The sequence below is a fragment of the Heptranchias perlo genome, chromosome 5, assembly GCF_035084215.1.
Source record: "Heptranchias perlo isolate sHepPer1 chromosome 5, sHepPer1.hap1, whole genome shotgun sequence".
NCBI lineage: Eukaryota > Metazoa > Chordata > Chondrichthyes > Hexanchiformes > Hexanchidae > Heptranchias > Heptranchias perlo.
In genome coordinates this window covers 95,656,888-95,673,661 of record NC_090329.1, presented here as the reverse complement: position 1 = coordinate 95,673,661, position 16,774 = coordinate 95,656,888, and the positions used below count along the sequence as shown (strand labels likewise).

The following is a 16,774-nucleotide window of genomic DNA, read 5'->3' as shown; positions in this document are numbered from 1 at the left end:
TACATGAGGGAGAAATAGAAGGATATGCTGATAGGGTTAGATGAAGTAGGGAGGGGAGGATGGCCATGTGGAGCATAAACACCAGCATACACCTGTTGGGCCGAATGGCCTGTTTCTGTGCTGTAAATTCTATGTAATTTTTTGTCATCACCAAACGGTCTATTTTTGTAATGAAGATTTGAACCAGAGTTGTAAACACAATTTATGTAAAATTTCTGAATATAAAAACATCCACGGGTTGCAGCCGCAGGGCTGCTAACCCCCCAATACTGGGGCCTACTCGACCTTCTCCCGGGGTTTTGCCTCCTCGTTCGCCGTCAAGTGGAGCGAAAACAAACCGCTTACAAATCCCGATTCATTTCGAAACGGACTGACGCGACCCAGCCCGCGCGCACCAGCCAAACCCCGCCCCTTCCCGGAGGAAATCCCGCCCATCGGCCGCCCGCATTGGCTGCGTACCTCAGCCACCCCGCTCCGACTGGTGGGCTGAGCTGTCAGTCAGAGCGGGCCACCACGCTTCCGGGTCTCTGGATGTGTGCTCAAACACTAACAGTGTTGGAACGTCGCTATTAAACCGTTAAACCGCCGAGTTCCGAACCCACCACAACAAACAGAAGGAGCGGCCGCGGAACCGCACAGCCGGCGACGACTAAATCCCGGGCCGAGCCGAGCCGAGCCGAGCCGAGAGGAGAGCGTGTTGTAAGGAGGCTTTCATTAGTTTCTTTAGTAGTTTGTGAACATGCGCGGCAAGAGTTTCCGATATCCGGTTTCTTGGGCCTTGGGTAAAATGGGAAGAAATCAGCGGTGGTAAAATAGCGGGTTCCTGCCGGCCGGGCGGGCGGGCGGTGGTGAGTCTCTGTTGTCCTTTTTCACACGTGTATATGAGAGAGAGAGAGAGAGAGAGACCCCGGTGGCGTTGGTGATTCAACGAAGCTCCAGGACAGGCAGGGCAGGGCAGGGGAGAGAGCGCTCCTCGCCCTGTCGCTTTGCTGACGCGGGCCCATTAGTTGGTTTATCCACAAAGTGCCGGACGTTTGTTGGGGGCCGGTTATTTCGGGCGCCGTGGTTGGCCCCCGTTCTTTATTTTTTTTTAAAAAATCGCTGCTGTGCTTAAATCCCAGTGTGGAAACCAAGCAAACTCTCTTACATAATCGAGGAGCGCACTCTACCTGTCATCTCGCCGCTTTACTGTGTTGTACTTGCACACACACACAAAAAGAGGTCTGTTGCTATTGGGGATGATAGCCCGAGTTGGTTCAGCGATGTTGCAGCTCCCTCGGTGGGCTGGTAGGGTAATATCTGAGGTTCTCTAACCAGACCTGGCAGCTGCTGCGCAGTGATGCACGTTCACTCGCTCGATCCGTGATTAACAGTGAACTCAGCGAGGTTGTGTGGAACTCGCTAATGGTATGTTTTTTTGTTTGCATATTGGCGGTCAGCGTAAGAAGGTGGACCGTGGTGTTCGTGCTGATTGATGCGTGTTTCTTCTGCATCAACGAGGCCTTTTTTGTTGTTGTTGAGGTTTTTCGAGTTCATACAGTCCAACCTCGCACTTGATGCTTCTTGCAAAATGCAAAAAGAATGTCTGATTTAACCCAGAGCCAAGTACGGTGGTGGTCAGGCGTGGCTTTGTTAAATGCTCCAGGTGATTGAGGAAGTCAGTTAGTGCTTGACCTAAATGGGCATTACTGTACCTGTATTTGTTGGTTTCAACTGGGCATTATTGTACCTGTGTTTGCTGGATCTAAGTGGGCATTACTGTAACCATTTACATCTAAGTGGGCATTACTGTAACCATTTGCATCTAAGTGGGCATTGCTTACCTCTTTGCTGCATCTAAGTGGGCATTGCTTACCTCTTTGCTGCATCTAAGTGGGCATTGCTTACCTCTTTGCTGCATCTAAGTGGGCATTGCTTACCTCTTTGCTGCATCTAAGTGGGCATTGCTTACCTCTTTGCTGCATCTAAGTGGGCATTGCTTACCTCTTTGCTGCATCTAAGTGGGCATTGCTTACCTCTTTGCTGCATCTAAGTGGGCATTGCTTACCTCTTTGCTGCATCTAAGTGGGCATTGCTTACCTCTTTGCTGCATCTAAGTGGGCATTGCTTACCTCTTTGCTGCATCTAAGTGGGCATTGCTTACCTCTTTGCTGCATCTAAGTGGGCATTGCTTACCTCTTTGCTGCATCTAAGTGGGCATTGCTTACCTCTTTGCTGCATCTAAGTGGGCATTGCTTACCTCTTTGCTGCATCTAAGTGGGCATTGCTTACCTCTTTGCTGCATCTAAGTGGGCATTGCTTACCTCTTTGCTGCATCTAAGTGGGCATTGCTTACCTCTTTGCTGCATCTAAGTGGGCATTGCTTACCTCTTTGCTGCATCTAAGTGGGCATTGCTTACCTCTTTGCTGCATCTAAGTGGGCATTGCTTACCTCTTTGCTGCATCTAAGTGGGCATTGCTTACCTCTTTGCTGCATCTAAGTGGGCATTGCTTACCTCTTTGCTGCATCTAAGTGGGCATTGCTTACCTCTTTGCTGCATCTAAGTGGGCATTGCTTACCTCTTTGCTGCATCTAAGTGGGCATTGCTTACCTCTTTGCTGCATCTAAGTGGGCATTGCTTACCTCTTTGCTGCATCTAAGTGGGCATTGCTTACCTCTTTGCTGCATCTAAGTGGGCATTGCTTACCTCTTTGCTGCATCTAAGTGGGCATTGCTTACCTCTTTGCTGCATCTAAGTGGGCATTGCTTACCTCTATTTGAAGACTAAACGAGCTTGGTGAAGTTGCTGAGTATAAGCGAGTACAGCATGCCACAATGGTTTGTCTTGTTTCCGAGTCAGTCCTTGTAATACCAGTTGACGTTGTTGATTGAGAGAACAGGCTGTTGAAAATAGATGATGGAATTATCAATTGGTGGTGGATGGTAAAAGTACCCCATCTGAGGACAACTCTTCCACTGTCTGCTGCAATTCAGGCAAATAGATCACAGGCCAGAATGGATGTAGTTTTGTTATTTCTTTTGTGAATGATTCACTAATATGGGAAGACTAAGAAACCATAACACCAGTCAGAGATGACATCTTGTGTGATGTAAATGTATATTTGATGTGTAGAAATGGTTGAGATGTTTGCATTGCCAGAAATCTCTCAGATTTTCTGGAGCCTGTGCTGGTGACGAATGAGCCTGAGACAGGAATCACAGATCTTTTTCCACTTGTTGCAGTTTAGGATAATCTGAGTTACTTAGATGTTGCAGCTATTGTATGGTTTTACTTTTTGATTTCTGCTCAACTTGCACAGGTATTCATTTCCGAAGTGCAAGACAACTGATCCATCACATCCTATCCAGTGCTAATATCATCCTAGTTGTTAGTGGGGATGTTACATGCCTTGTGATTGCATGTTTCTAGGTGCTACTTCTGTGTCCCACAGGAGAACATTTGCTTTAGGAGTATACTATCCAGTAGTCACATGACATGGCCAAAAAAATAAAACTGCTTTGTTGAGCATCACTTTGATGACATTTATAGTGTTTCATGACCTGATTCTGTGTTAGTGATTCTGTTTTTGATGTTTGATGCATGGTATCAATTACAAATGATACATATTGAATTTTTTGAGTTCTTTCACATGCCTGTAGCATATTCATGTCTTGCAGCTATGCAGAAGAGTTAGATTGCTTACATTATAGGCATTCATCTTCATCTTCAATGTGATACTGTACTCAACTCGTATGCACATATGCACCATACAATGTCCTCGTCAAATTTATTCATGTCTGTATTAGAAATAGTTGCCAGCTACTAATAGAGGCATGTCAGAGGCTAAATCCACAGTACTGGGAGCAACAAATAACATCATGTGCATAAATGTCACCACAATCAGAGGGATGCGCCTTATGTCAATGCTACCATTTTGCTGTTTTCATACAAAGATCATGGAATGCAATCCCCAAAAAGCTAGTAAAAATATCAACCCCATGTGATAACCTAATTTGACTTACTCTGGCCCTGATTTCTTGTACCCTGGAGGTCCCTAAGTAGGAGTCTCCTGCTCATGTTTTCATTGAGCCTTGCCTGCATGCAGTATTACTTGTTTGGTAAATTGAGTTTGTATCCAAGCAGACTTGGTCTCTAAGAAATTACAAAAAAAAATACTATGGAATTTGAGAGTTCATCTTATTTCAAACTGTCTAGATGATTTTGAAAGGGTTCCTGATGGTAAGACATCCTCTAAGTAATTATGTGTAATTTGAACAAGTGATATTCTTGATTTCTAGTACAGTGCACATGGAAGTACATATTATTCTAGTAGTATCATACTATAATATGAGGATTTTTCTAGAAGTACTGTTGCCTTCTTTTATGAACTTCAGTAGCAAATTCTGCATATTGACAAACCTGCAAGTTATGGGAGTGTCCACCCTATGTGCTGAATCAGAATGTTACTGCCAGTGTGCCCTGTGCATTCTGCTCCGTTAGTGTACTTTGTTAGTGGCTAATCGAACTGTTAGTGTTTTTATGTACCTCTCCGTGAGAAATAAAGTTGTACGTTGTGTTAATCTATATATCCCTGTTGATGTTAAATCAACTTATTTACACTATTGGACATAGTACTCCATCCAGCCCCTGTATTAGAAACTGGGGAAGACTCTTGCACGAAGGCATTTAACCAAGTTTAATGGTAACAATGCTCAAAATATGGATTTTCACCACTTAAATACAGTAACTTGCTGTTGTGTACCCTGAGAAATCAAATGTCTTGATAAATTACCATAATTTTATCAATCTGTGTAACTAGTGAGCCATTTGATATTTAATGAGTGTATCTTCTAGCAAAGTGGCATAAACATGAAGAAAACCATGTTTAACCTCTAAATTAGAGGGCTGAATGTCACCTTTCATCGGGAAAGAGATCCATATATTTGTGCATCATAGAATCTTACAGCGCAGAGGAGGCCATTCAGCCCAACGTGCCTGTGTCGGCACTTTGAAAGAGCGGTCCAATTTATTCCCATAACCCTGCAAATTAGTCCTCTTCAAGTACAATGTCCAATTGCCTTTTGAAAGTTCCTATGGAATCGGATTCCACCACCTTTCCAGATAGTGCATTCCAGATCTTAACAACCCTCTCTGAAAAAAATTCCCCTCTAGTTCTTTTGCCAATTATTTTAAATCTATGACCTCAGGTTACTGACCCACTTGCCAGAGGAAACACTTTCTCCCTACTTGCTCTATCAAAACCCATCATAATTTTGAATATCACTATTGGGTCTCCCCTGAACCTTCTTTGCTCCATGGAGAACAATCCCACGTCTCCAATCCCTCCACATAACTGAAGCTCATCATCCCTGGTATCATCCTGGTAAACCTCCTCTGTACCATCTCCAAGGCCCTGATGTCCTTCCTAAAGTGTGGTGCCCGGTATTATACACAGTGCTCCAGCTGTGGCCTGACCAGTGCTTTGTAAAGGTTTGGCATGACTTCCTTGTTTTGTATTCATTGCTCCTATTTACAAAGCCAAGTATCCAATATACTTAGTCGTCTTTTCGACTTGCCTTGCTACCTTCAAAGATTTGTGAATAAGCACCCCCAGGTCCCTCTGCTCTTGCACCCCCCCCCCCCCCCTCAAAATAGTACAATTTAGATTATACTGCCTCTCTATGTTGTTCCCCCCCAAAGTAAATCACTTCACACTTATCCGCATTAAAATTCATCTGCCACGTGTCTGCCCATTTCACCAGTCTGTCTATGTCCTCCTGAAGTCTGCTACTATCCTGCTCACCATTTACTACGTTGCCAAATTTTGTATAACCCACAAACTTCAAAATTGTACTCCCTATATCCAAGTCCAAGTCTTCTACATATAACAAGAAAAGCAATGGTCCTAATACTGACCCCTGGGGGACCTCACTACATACTTCTCTGCAGTCAGAAAAACATCCGTTCACCACTATTCTCTGCCTCCTATCCCTTAGCCAATTACGTACCCAAGGTACCATCATACCTTTTAACACCATGTGCTTCTATTTTCCAAATAAGCCTGTTATGTGGCACTTTATCAAATGCCTTTTGAAAGTCCATATATATAACATACACTGCACCAACTTCATCAATCCTCTGTTATTTCATCAAAGAAATCAAACGGGATAGTCAGATATGATTTGCCTTTAACAAGCTTCTCCAAGTGAGAATTCATTTTGACAATGGTCTCTAGTTATTTCCCCACCACTGACGTTAGACTGATTGGCCTGTAGTAACCAGGTTTATCCCCTCCCCTTTTTTGAACAGGGGTGTAACATTTGCAATCCTCCAGTCCTCTGGCCCATATCCAAGGAGGATTGAAAGATTGTGGTCAGAGCTTCTGCTATTTTCACCCTTTTCTACTTTGAGTGATGCCAACCTAATTTAGCACCTCCTTTCTATCTATTTGTTATCCTATCCAATATCTCTGCTCCCTCTTCCTCTACTGCAACATTAACTTTATCCTCTTCTTTTGTGAAGACAGATGCAAAGTACTCATTCAGTACCTCAGTCATGCCCTCTACCTCCTCAAGAAGATTTTCTTTCTTGTCCCTAATTGGCCCCACCATTCCTTTACTTAGGTTTATAAAAGATTTTTGGGTTCCCTTTTATGTTACCTGCTAATCTTTTTTCATACCCTCTCTTTGCCCTTATATCCTTTTTTAATTTCCTCATGTACTCTCTGTATTCTGCCTGTTTTTTGACTATTCTATACCTGACATTTGCCAAAACCTTTTTCTGTTCTATTTTAACCTCTATTTCCTTTGTTAACCAGGGAGCTCTAGCTTTGGATGCCCCTTCTTTCCTCTGTATGGTAATATGCTTGGTCTGTATCCGAACTATCTCTGTCTTCACAAAAGAGAGGGATGATGCAGACATTTTAGTTAAGGAGGAGGACTGTGAAATATTGGATGGGATAAACTTAATGAGAGAGGAAGTGTTAAGGGGATCAGCATCTTTGAAAATTGATAAATCACCAGGCCCAGATGAAATGTATCCCAGGCTTTTAAAAGAAGCATGGGAGGAAATAGCGGAGGCTCTGACCATTTTCCAGTCCTCCCTGGATACAGGCGTGGTGCCGGAGGATTGGAGGACTGCTAATGTTTACCGTTGTTTAAAAAGGGAGAGAAGGATAGACCGAGTAATTACAGGCCAGTCTAACCTCGGTGGTGGGCAAATTATTGGAATCAATTCTGAGGGACAGGATAAACCATCACTTAGAAAGGCACGGAGTAATCAATGACAGTCAGTGTGGATTTGTTAAAGGAAGGTCATGTCTGGTGCACTTGATTGAATTTTTTGAGGAGGTAACAAGGAGGGTCGATGAGGGTAACGCATTTGATGTAGTCTACATGGATTTTAGCAAGGCTTTTGACAAGGTCCCACATGGCAGATTGGTCAGGAAAGTAAAAGCCCATGGGATCCAAGGGAAAGTGGCAAGTTGGATCCAAAATTGGCTCAGTGGCAAGAAGCAAAGGGTAATGGTTGGGTGTTTTTGTGACTGGAAGGCTGTTTACAGTGGGGTTCTGCAGGGCTCAATACTAGGTTCCTTGCTTTTTGTGGTATAAATGATTTGGACTTAAATGTAGGGGGTATGATTAAGAAGTTTGCAGATGATACAAAAATTAGCCATGTGGTTGATAGTGAGGAGGAAAGCTGTAGACTGCAGGCAGTTATCATTGGATTGGTCAGGTGGGCAGAAAAGTGGCAAATGGAATTCAATCCAGAGAAGTGTGAGGTAATGCATTTGGAGAGGGCAAACAAGGCAAGGGAATACACAATAAATGGGAGGATACTGAGAGGTGTAGAGGAAGTGAGGGACCTTGGGGTGTATATCCACAGATCCCTGAAGGTAGCAGGACAGGTAGATAAGGTGGTTAAAAAGGCATACGGGATACTTTCCTTTACTAGCCGAGGCATAGAATATAAGAGCAGGGAGGTTATGCTAGAACTTTATAAAACATTGGTTAGGCCACAGCTTGAGTACTGCATACAGTTCTGGTCATCACATTACAGGAAGGATGTAATTGCACTAGAGAGGGTGCAGAGGAGATTTACGAGGATGTTGCCAGGACTGGAGAATTTTAGGTATGAGGAAAGATAGGATAGGCTGGGGTTGTTTTCTTTAGTCAGAGGGGTGATTGAATTGAGGTGTATAAAATGATGAGGGGCCTAGAGGGGATAGAGTAGGTTAGCAGAGAGGTCAATAACCAGGGGGCATAGATTTAAATTAATTGGTAGAAGGATTAGAGGAGAGTTGAGGAAAATTTTTTTCACCTGGAGGATGGTGGGGGTCTGGAACTCACTGCCTGAAAGGGTGGTAGAGGCAGAAACCGTCATCACATTTAAAAAGTACCTGGATATGCACCTGCAGTGCCATAACCTACAAGGCTACGGAACAAGTGTTGTTAAGTTGGACTGGGAGGCTCATTTTTGGCTGGTGCGGACACGATGGGCCGACTGGCCGCCTCCTTTGCCGTAATTCTATGATTCTATGAAGGCCTGCCATTGCTCATTTACTGTTTTCCTGGCCAACCACTGAAATTGGCTCTCTTCTATTTGGTTATTTTCACTGTTGATTTTTCTTCATCCCTTTCCATAACTACTTTAAACCTAATTATATTACGATTGCTTTTACCCAGATATTCTCGCACTGAAACACACTCCACTTGCCCTGAACTAGATCCAGCAGTGCTTCCTTCCTCATTGGGCTAGAAACATACTGATTAAGAAAGTTCTCCTGTACACGTTTTAAGAAATCTTCACTCTCCTTGCCTTTACTCTTCCCCCCCCCCCCCCCCCCCCCAGTGTATATTAGGGTAATTGAAGTCCCCTACTATTGCCGCTCTATTATTTTTGCATATGTCTGAAATATGTCTACAGATTTGCTCCTCTATTTCCTTCTCAATATTTGGAGGTCTGTAGTGAACACTCAGCAATGTAACAGCTTTTTTGTTCCTTAACTCTAACCAAAGAGATGCTGTCTTTGAACCCTCTAGTATATCATCCCTCTGTAGAACTGTAATATTATCCTTGATCAATGCTGCCACCCTCCTCCTGTTTTTTTTCCTTCCCTGTCTCCTGAATACCTCATAGCCAGAAATGTTTAATTCCTACCCATGTTTAAACTAGGTCTCCATTATAGTCACTATATCACAACCCCATGTGGCAACTTGTGTCTGCTGCTCGTCAACCTTATTTGTAACTGATTATTAACAATTTATTTTTTAAAAGATACTGTCTTGGATTCCCAACAAAATACTAGCAACTCTAGGTGTCAATAACTGAGCTGTTCTTCATAAAATGAGCCTTGTATCCAAAGTTATTAGGGATGCTAATGAATGTAAGGCAACTTCTGAATGATCTTAAAAAGGGTGGCATGTTTTAAAGGTAACTGATGGTACAGGTCTGAAATAGAAGGCCAAGGTGGAGATGTGTCACAAAAGAAAGAAAAACTGCTGCTGAATGGAGAGTGCCACTAATTTTAAACAGTGGGAGGGTGAAACTGCATCCACTGACTTTTGAAGTCTGGTAAGTTACTTCATGCTATTCACTCTATAACCACATGTATTTTAAACAAACCTGATATGAATAATTTTATAAATTGTCACACATATGTAATGTTTTGTCCTCACGTTCTGAATTCCTGAAAGTAAAACAATAAAAGTTCACAAATGTTTTATGCACTTGTCTTTAAAACATAATCTTCTGAGCTGATGTGCAGTACAATGTCTTAATTCATAATGTCCACTTCATATTTTCACAGATGATTAATCCACAGCCCAGCCAACAACCAAATCTTGATCATCTTGCCTTAGGAGGAAGATGAACCTCAAGATTTGAAGAATGAGGAGGGGGTAAAATCTGTTCAATCACAGATGCAGCATGCTGAGAGGCATAACGAAGCCTAGAAGTCGCAAGATGTGAATTTGCTTCCATTCCAGGCACCTCCACAAGGCTACCTTACAAAAGGCTGTCAACATTCAAGAAGTCACCTAAAATCGATGTGAAAGGACATAGTCACAACATGAGGCAGCAGAAATTAGGGAATGTGTCTTCTAATTTAGGACACAGAATGTACATGGATGCTGTGTTGGGTTTACACCGGTGCCAGCTGCTCAGTGAGATAACCAGTATAATTCAGCCCTTTACAAGTAAGCTTGGCACAATTAGCCAAAGATTTGTAATTAATATCCTGACCACAATGATCCAAAACTAGCTATCCTACATAGCTAGGAGATCTTCTGAAACAGATTCTTAGAGTTCTCCCCTGGAATTGAGCAGACAATCATCAGCACCACATGTTCGATGTGCTACTTCACTCTGTTGTTGACTCTCTTATAGGCTCCTACAGATTCTGACTTGTGCATATGCATCTTGTAGCGTTGCAATTATTAGTTTATATCACACTAAATTGCATATTAAAATATTTTCTTATGAGGGTGTACAAAAATCCAGTGTAATTTATTTGCCTTTTCTGTTGAAGGCATTAAATAAAAGATTTTTCCTCACTTGTGAACCCAGTGCCTTTTCATTGATGCAAATGATCAGTTATCATTTAAAGATACTTTTATATTATAGATTGAAATCCCAGATGAATGGTGTTGAAAGACCTGCTTTATGTACTGCCCTCAGTTGGAGGCCATATTTTACTTTGGATCGCACTTTGCACATGCAGTTTTTGTGTGTGTTTGTGTGTGTGTGTGTGTGTGTGTGTGTGTGTGTGAGAGAAGGTGGGACCCTAAAGTTTACAAGTGTCAACTTTGGCCCAGCAGTAGCACTCTTTCCTCTAAGTCAGGAGTTTGTGGTTTCGCAGACTTGAACACACAATCCATGTTGACACTTCATTGCAGTACTGAGGGAGTACTGCATTATCAAAAGTGCCATCTTTTAGATGAGATGTTAAAATCAAGGCCTTCTCAGGTGAATGCAAAAGATCCCATGGCACTATTCAAGAAGAGCGAGAGAAGTTGGCAGTGTACTGGCAAACATCTATTGCTCAACCAACATCAAAACAAGATTATTTGGTCATTTATTTTATTACTGTTGTGACACAAATTTGTTATGTTTCTCATATTTTCTCCTTCCTGTCCTCCATTTACAACCAGGACATGTCTCTCCTAGTCTTTGCCATGCCTGTGTAACCTGAATTCCCTCCATGTCCATTTTTGGCTGCCATACCAAACACATGCCCATTGTTTCTATCACCTATTTTTTTTCTTCTCTTGACCCTTCCCTCCCAATTACCCAGTCAAGTCACATTTCATTCCTCCGCCCCATCCCAAATAAGCCATGGCCTTCCTGCTTTCTTGCCACTGTCCTAGGATTGAATCCCTTCTTGGATAACCCCAAGGCTACCTGTTGCCACCTCACATGGCTTCTACTCCCATGGCCTCAATCATAGACAGGGCCATCTCCAACCACTTCCTTGTATCGTTCACCACCCACATCCCCACTTTCTTCTAATCCGCTGCCAGAAAAAAAACTTTCTCTTCTTCCCCCCCCCCCCCCCCCCCCCCCCCCCCCCCCCCAACCAAGTCACTTACAACAACACTTTCAAACTCTCAACTGTCTAGCCTTTGGCCCTCCGTCGGCCACAATTCTTCTGCAGCTGTCTATCTGATCAACTAGTCCCTCCCCAACACTTTTGATGCCCTTGTCCACAGAAAAACTTTTACTCTCTTCCCACCCTAGTCAATCTGCCTGATAGGCCTCCCACCTTCACTCCATTAAGTCCAAGGGGCGCAGACTCTCGCCTATCTGGCATACAACTGTATCGTGATCTGTTGCCAGATCAGGCTGGACTACATAAAGCACTATTGGACTTTGTTTTCCTATGCCAAAACTGCTCACTGCTCCAGGATTATTCTTGAAAACAAAAATAATACTGAACTCTTCTCCACTACCAACATCTCCTTAAACCCCTCTTCCCCTGCCCCTTCCACCCTCACCAACAATATGCGAAGAGCTCATGGGCTCATGTGCACTAAGATTGAGAGCATCTGTTCAGCTACCTCTACCACATTCCTCCTTCCCTTTGTCCAATAACCAAGCCTACTCCAAGCTCCCCCTGTCCTATTCCTCAACCTGGGTCTTCCCCTGGTTTCTCTCCTATCTCATCTCAGGCCCTCATCTTGTCTACGAGACACACCTCCTGCTCCCTTGATCTCATTCCCACTAAAGAGACTTAGGGGTCCATGTGCATAGATCATTAAAATGTCATGGTCAGGTACAGAAAATAAGCAGAAAGGCTGATGGAATGCTGGCCTTTATATCTAAAGACTAGAATACAAGGGGTGAGAAGTTATGCTACAGCTATACAAAGCCCTGGTTAGACCACACTTGGAATACTGTGTTCAGTTCTGGGCACCGCACCTTAGGAAGGATATATTGGCCTTGGAGGGAGTGCAGCATAGAGTTACTAGAATTATATCTGGATTCCAAGGGTTAAATTATGAGGAGAGATTACATAAACTAGGGTTGTATTCTCTGGAATTTAGAAGAATAAGGGGTGATTTGCTCGAAGCTTTTGAGATATTAAGGAGAACTGATAGGGGAGAAAAAGAGAAACTATTTCTGCTGGTTGGGGAGTCCTAGTACTAGTGAACATAGCCTAAAAGTTAGAGCCAGGACTTTCAGGAGTGAAGTTAGGAAACACTTCTACACGCAAAGGGTGGTACAAGTTTGGAACTCTTCCGCAAACGGCAGTTGATGCTAGCTCAGTTAATTTTAAATCCGAGATTGATTGATTTTTGTTAACCAAAGATATTAAGGGATGTGGGGCTATGGCTGATGTATGGAGCTAGGTCACAGGTCCACCGTGATCTCTTCGAATGGCGGAACAGGCTCGAGGGGCTAAGTGGCCTACTCCTGTTCCTCTATTCCTAAAGCTGACCAGCCAACTTCCCTTCCTGGCCTCCATGCTAGCTGACTGCAAATGGTTCCCTCTCCTTAGGAACTGTCCCCATTCTCTCAAAACCACTGTCATCACTTCCCTCCTCAAAAAATGCATTCTCAACTCCTCTGTCCATGCAAACTACTGCCCCATCTCCAACATTCCTTTCCCCTCCAAATCTTGGAATGTGTTGTTGCTTCCCATGCCCATCATTCCTGTAACTCCAGTTTGGAATTTCTCCAATGAGGTTTCTGCCTATGCCACAGCACCAAGATGCCCCTAATCAAAGCCATAAATTCATCTACTATAACTGTGATCATGGTGCACTATCCCTCCTTGTCCTTCTTGACCTCTCTGCAGTCTTTGACATGGATGATCATACCATCCTTCTCCAACGCCTCTCCTCTGCTGTCTAGCTCAGTAGGATTGCTCTCGCTGGTTCCACTCTTGCCTATCCATTCATAACCAGAGCATATCCATCAATGGTTTCTCTTCCTGCCCCCGCACAGATACCTCTGGAGTTCGCATCCTTGCCACCCCCCCCTCATTGACATGCAGCCTCTTTGTGACAACATCTGCAGACATGGGGTCAGGTTCGATATGTACATTGATGATACCCAGCTCTACCTTTCCACCACTTTTCTCGAACCCTCTACCTCTGTTGTCAGATTGCTAGTCAGATGAGCTGCAATTTCCTCTTGTTAAACGTTGGGAAGACCAAAGCCATCATCTTCAGCCGATGCCACCGATTCCATCCCCATCCCCAGTCTCGGGTTGAACCAGACTGTTCACAACCATGGTGTCCTATTTGACCCTGAACTGAGTTTCCATATATTCTGCACCTAAGACCATCTCCGTAACATTGCTTGCCTACTTGCCCATATGCTGCTGAAACCCTCATCCATGCCTTTCTCACCTTCAGATTCGATTATTGAAATGCTGTCCTGGTCAGCATCCCAAACTCTGCTGCCTGTATCCTATCCCCAACCAAGTTCTGCTAGCCCATCACACCTGCGCTCACTGACCTACATTGACTCCTGGTCCCCGAACGCCTCAAATTTAAAAGTTTCATCCACGCTTTTAAATTCCTTCTTGGACTCCTCTGTCCGTACCTCTAACTTTCTCCATCCCTACGAATCTCCAAGAACTCTGTGTTCCTCTGACTCTGGTATCTTGCGCATCCCCCACTCCCTTTGCCCCACCCTCGACATCTAGGCCCTGCTGTCTGGAAATTCCACCTTAAACCTCTATGCCTCTCCTCCTTTAAGACCCTTGTTAAAACCTACCTCTTTGACCAAGCTTTTAGTCACCCCTCCTAATATCCCCTCTGTTTTGGGCATGCATTTTTGTCTGATTATCTTTCTGTGAATCACCATGGGATGTTTTTCTACATTAAAGCTCTATACAAATGCAAGTTATTGTTGTTTCCCGACACTGTAAGAGTGACTGCAGTTGAAAAGTACCTATTGGTGTGAAGTCCTTTGAGATGTCTTGAGGTCATAAATGCACATTCTTCTAAGATATTTATTAGTAAATTGAGTTGAAATTTACCTTTGGTAACAATAGTAAAATGTGCCACAGAGTTGTGCATGAAGAGTTCCACAATCAAAGCAGTCCACGAGACCCACCTCCTGCTCCCTTGATCTCATTCCCACTAAGGGGACTTGGGGGTCCATGTACATAGATCATTAAAATGTCATGGACAGATACAGAAAATAAGCAGAAAGGCTGATGCAATGCTGGCCTTTATATCTAGAATACAAGGGCGTAGAAGCTATACAAAGCCCTGGTTAGACCACACTTGGAATACTGTGTTCAGTTCTGGGCACTGCACCTTAGTAAGAATATATTGGCCTTAGAGGGAGTACCCCCCCCCCCCATGCTTCTTCTTAATCTCCCCTCCCCAGACTTCACCAATCTTATTTCTCCTATTGAACCACACCAGCTGATCCCTTAACTCCCTTCAATAAGTCCACCCAATCGTTCTATGCATATCTCAGCTCCAGTAAATCGCTGCAGGAGTTCCTCAGGGCAGCATCCTAGGCCCAATTACCTTCAGCTGCTTCATCAATAACCTTCCCTCCATCATAAAGTCAGAAATGGGGCTGCTCGCTGATGATCAGCTCCATTTGCAATTCGTCAGACAATACCCACATGCAGCAAGACCTAGACAATATCCAGGCTTGGGCTGATAAGTGGCAAGTAACATTTGTACCACACAAATGCCAGGCAACAACCATCTCCAACAAGAGAAAGCCTACCCGCTTCTTGACGTTCAGTGGCATGACCATCGCCAAGTCCCCCACCATCAACATCCTGGGGCTTACCATTGACCAGAAACTCAACTAGACCAGCCACATAAATTGCATGAATACTAGAGTAGGTCAAAGGCTGGGTATTCTGCAGTGAGTGGCTTACCTCTTGACTCCCCAAAGCCTCACCACTGCCTGCAAGGCACAAGTCAGGAGTGTGATTAAATACTCTTGACTTGCCTGGATAGAGGTACAACTGCAACAATACTCCAAAAGCTCAACACTTTCCAGGACAAAACAGTCTGCTTGCAGCACCTTATCCAATAGCCTAAACATCAACCCCTCCACCTCTGTTGTACCGTAGCAGCAGTGTGTACCATCTACAGGGAGCAGTGCAGTAACTTGCCAGGGCTTCTTCGGTAGCATCTCCCTAGCTTGCGACCTCCACCATTTTGAAGAACAAGAGCAGCAGGTGCATGGGAACACCATAATCTCCAAGTCACACACACGATGCAGACTTGAACATATCTTGCCATGCCTTCATTGTCGCTTGGTCAAAGTCCAGTAACTCCCTACCTATCCACAACAGCATTGTGGGATTACCTTCACCACATAGACTGCAGCGGTTCAAGAAAAAGGCTCACCATACGTCCTGAGACTGATTTTTTTTAAAATGCTTTAGTAGTGCACCTCTCTAATGTAAAAGCACCTTTTAATTAAAGAAGTGGAAATGAAACGGGTTTGGTGGTGGTACTGCATACAGCGTTTCAGTTTCTGGAATGTTTTAGCAGGTGTGCTGCTCTTTTACGCTCTTGAGACCTGATTTCCTAGGGTGTGTAAAAGACAGCATGCTCACTGCCAATTATAGTTTTAAAGTTGCACATTGAAATATTTATACTTGACCAGAAAGGGAAATTCCAATTTTATCATGGTATCAGAATTCTATTGTTTTTAAACTTCAAGTATCACACCATAGTGAGAGATGATGAATACCTGTTGATAGGTTTCATTAAAAATTTATAGGTAGGGGAAAAATGTAACATCTCAGCAAGAATTAGTAATAGACGCTATGCATTTATAGTGTCTCAAAAGATAATAGTGATATCCCTCTTTTTCAAATGAGGACTGGTGTCATATTTGGCTTTAATTGCTTTTTTTTAGTCAACGTGTGGTATTGAAAGGCAGTTATTTGGTATATAGAAAATGTGTCGAGGTGGTACTTACTACAACTCTTTTACCACCAGTGGTGAATGTACTCCAAACCAGTGGCGGAGCCATTTGGGGTGGGGTTCATCACCCCAATTTCTTCGAGGTTGGCTAATTTTGTATGTCAGGACTCGACCAAAACAATAATTTACTCCCTTTTCAATTGCTGATCGTGACTGCATTGCGGTTTCGAGTCTGAAGCAAACGGCAACACATTATTGGAGAACGTCGTGGCTGTGCTGTGCCAAGTCAGCCAAATCTGAACCTCAACAACCCCCCACCCCCAATCCTTTGACCTTAGTTCCGCCCCTGTTCCAAACACCTGAAAACGTGTGATGTTACCTGACATAGAATTATCCACCCCTCTATATTTACTGATGTTATTAATTTAGTTCCCT

The 16,774-nt window shown here is 43.6% G+C and overlaps 1 protein-coding gene across 3 annotated transcripts in view; it reads left to right on the top strand.

Annotated features, from left to right (window-relative positions):
* The first annotated feature begins 496 nt into the window (after positions 1 to 496).
* The window catches only part of tbpl1 (TBP-like 1), a 35,982-nt gene continuing 19,704 nt past the window's right edge, over positions 497 to 16,774 (top strand). For 2 of the 3 annotated variants that reach the window (XM_067984857.1, XM_067984855.1), the window contains exon 1: positions 497 to 699. The gene's annotated coding sequence lies outside the window, so the exon portion shown is untranslated. Of the gene's footprint in view, positions 700 to 750; positions 849 to 16,774 lie in introns of those variants that run through there. The other variant, XM_067984856.1, reaches the window with a different exon arrangement.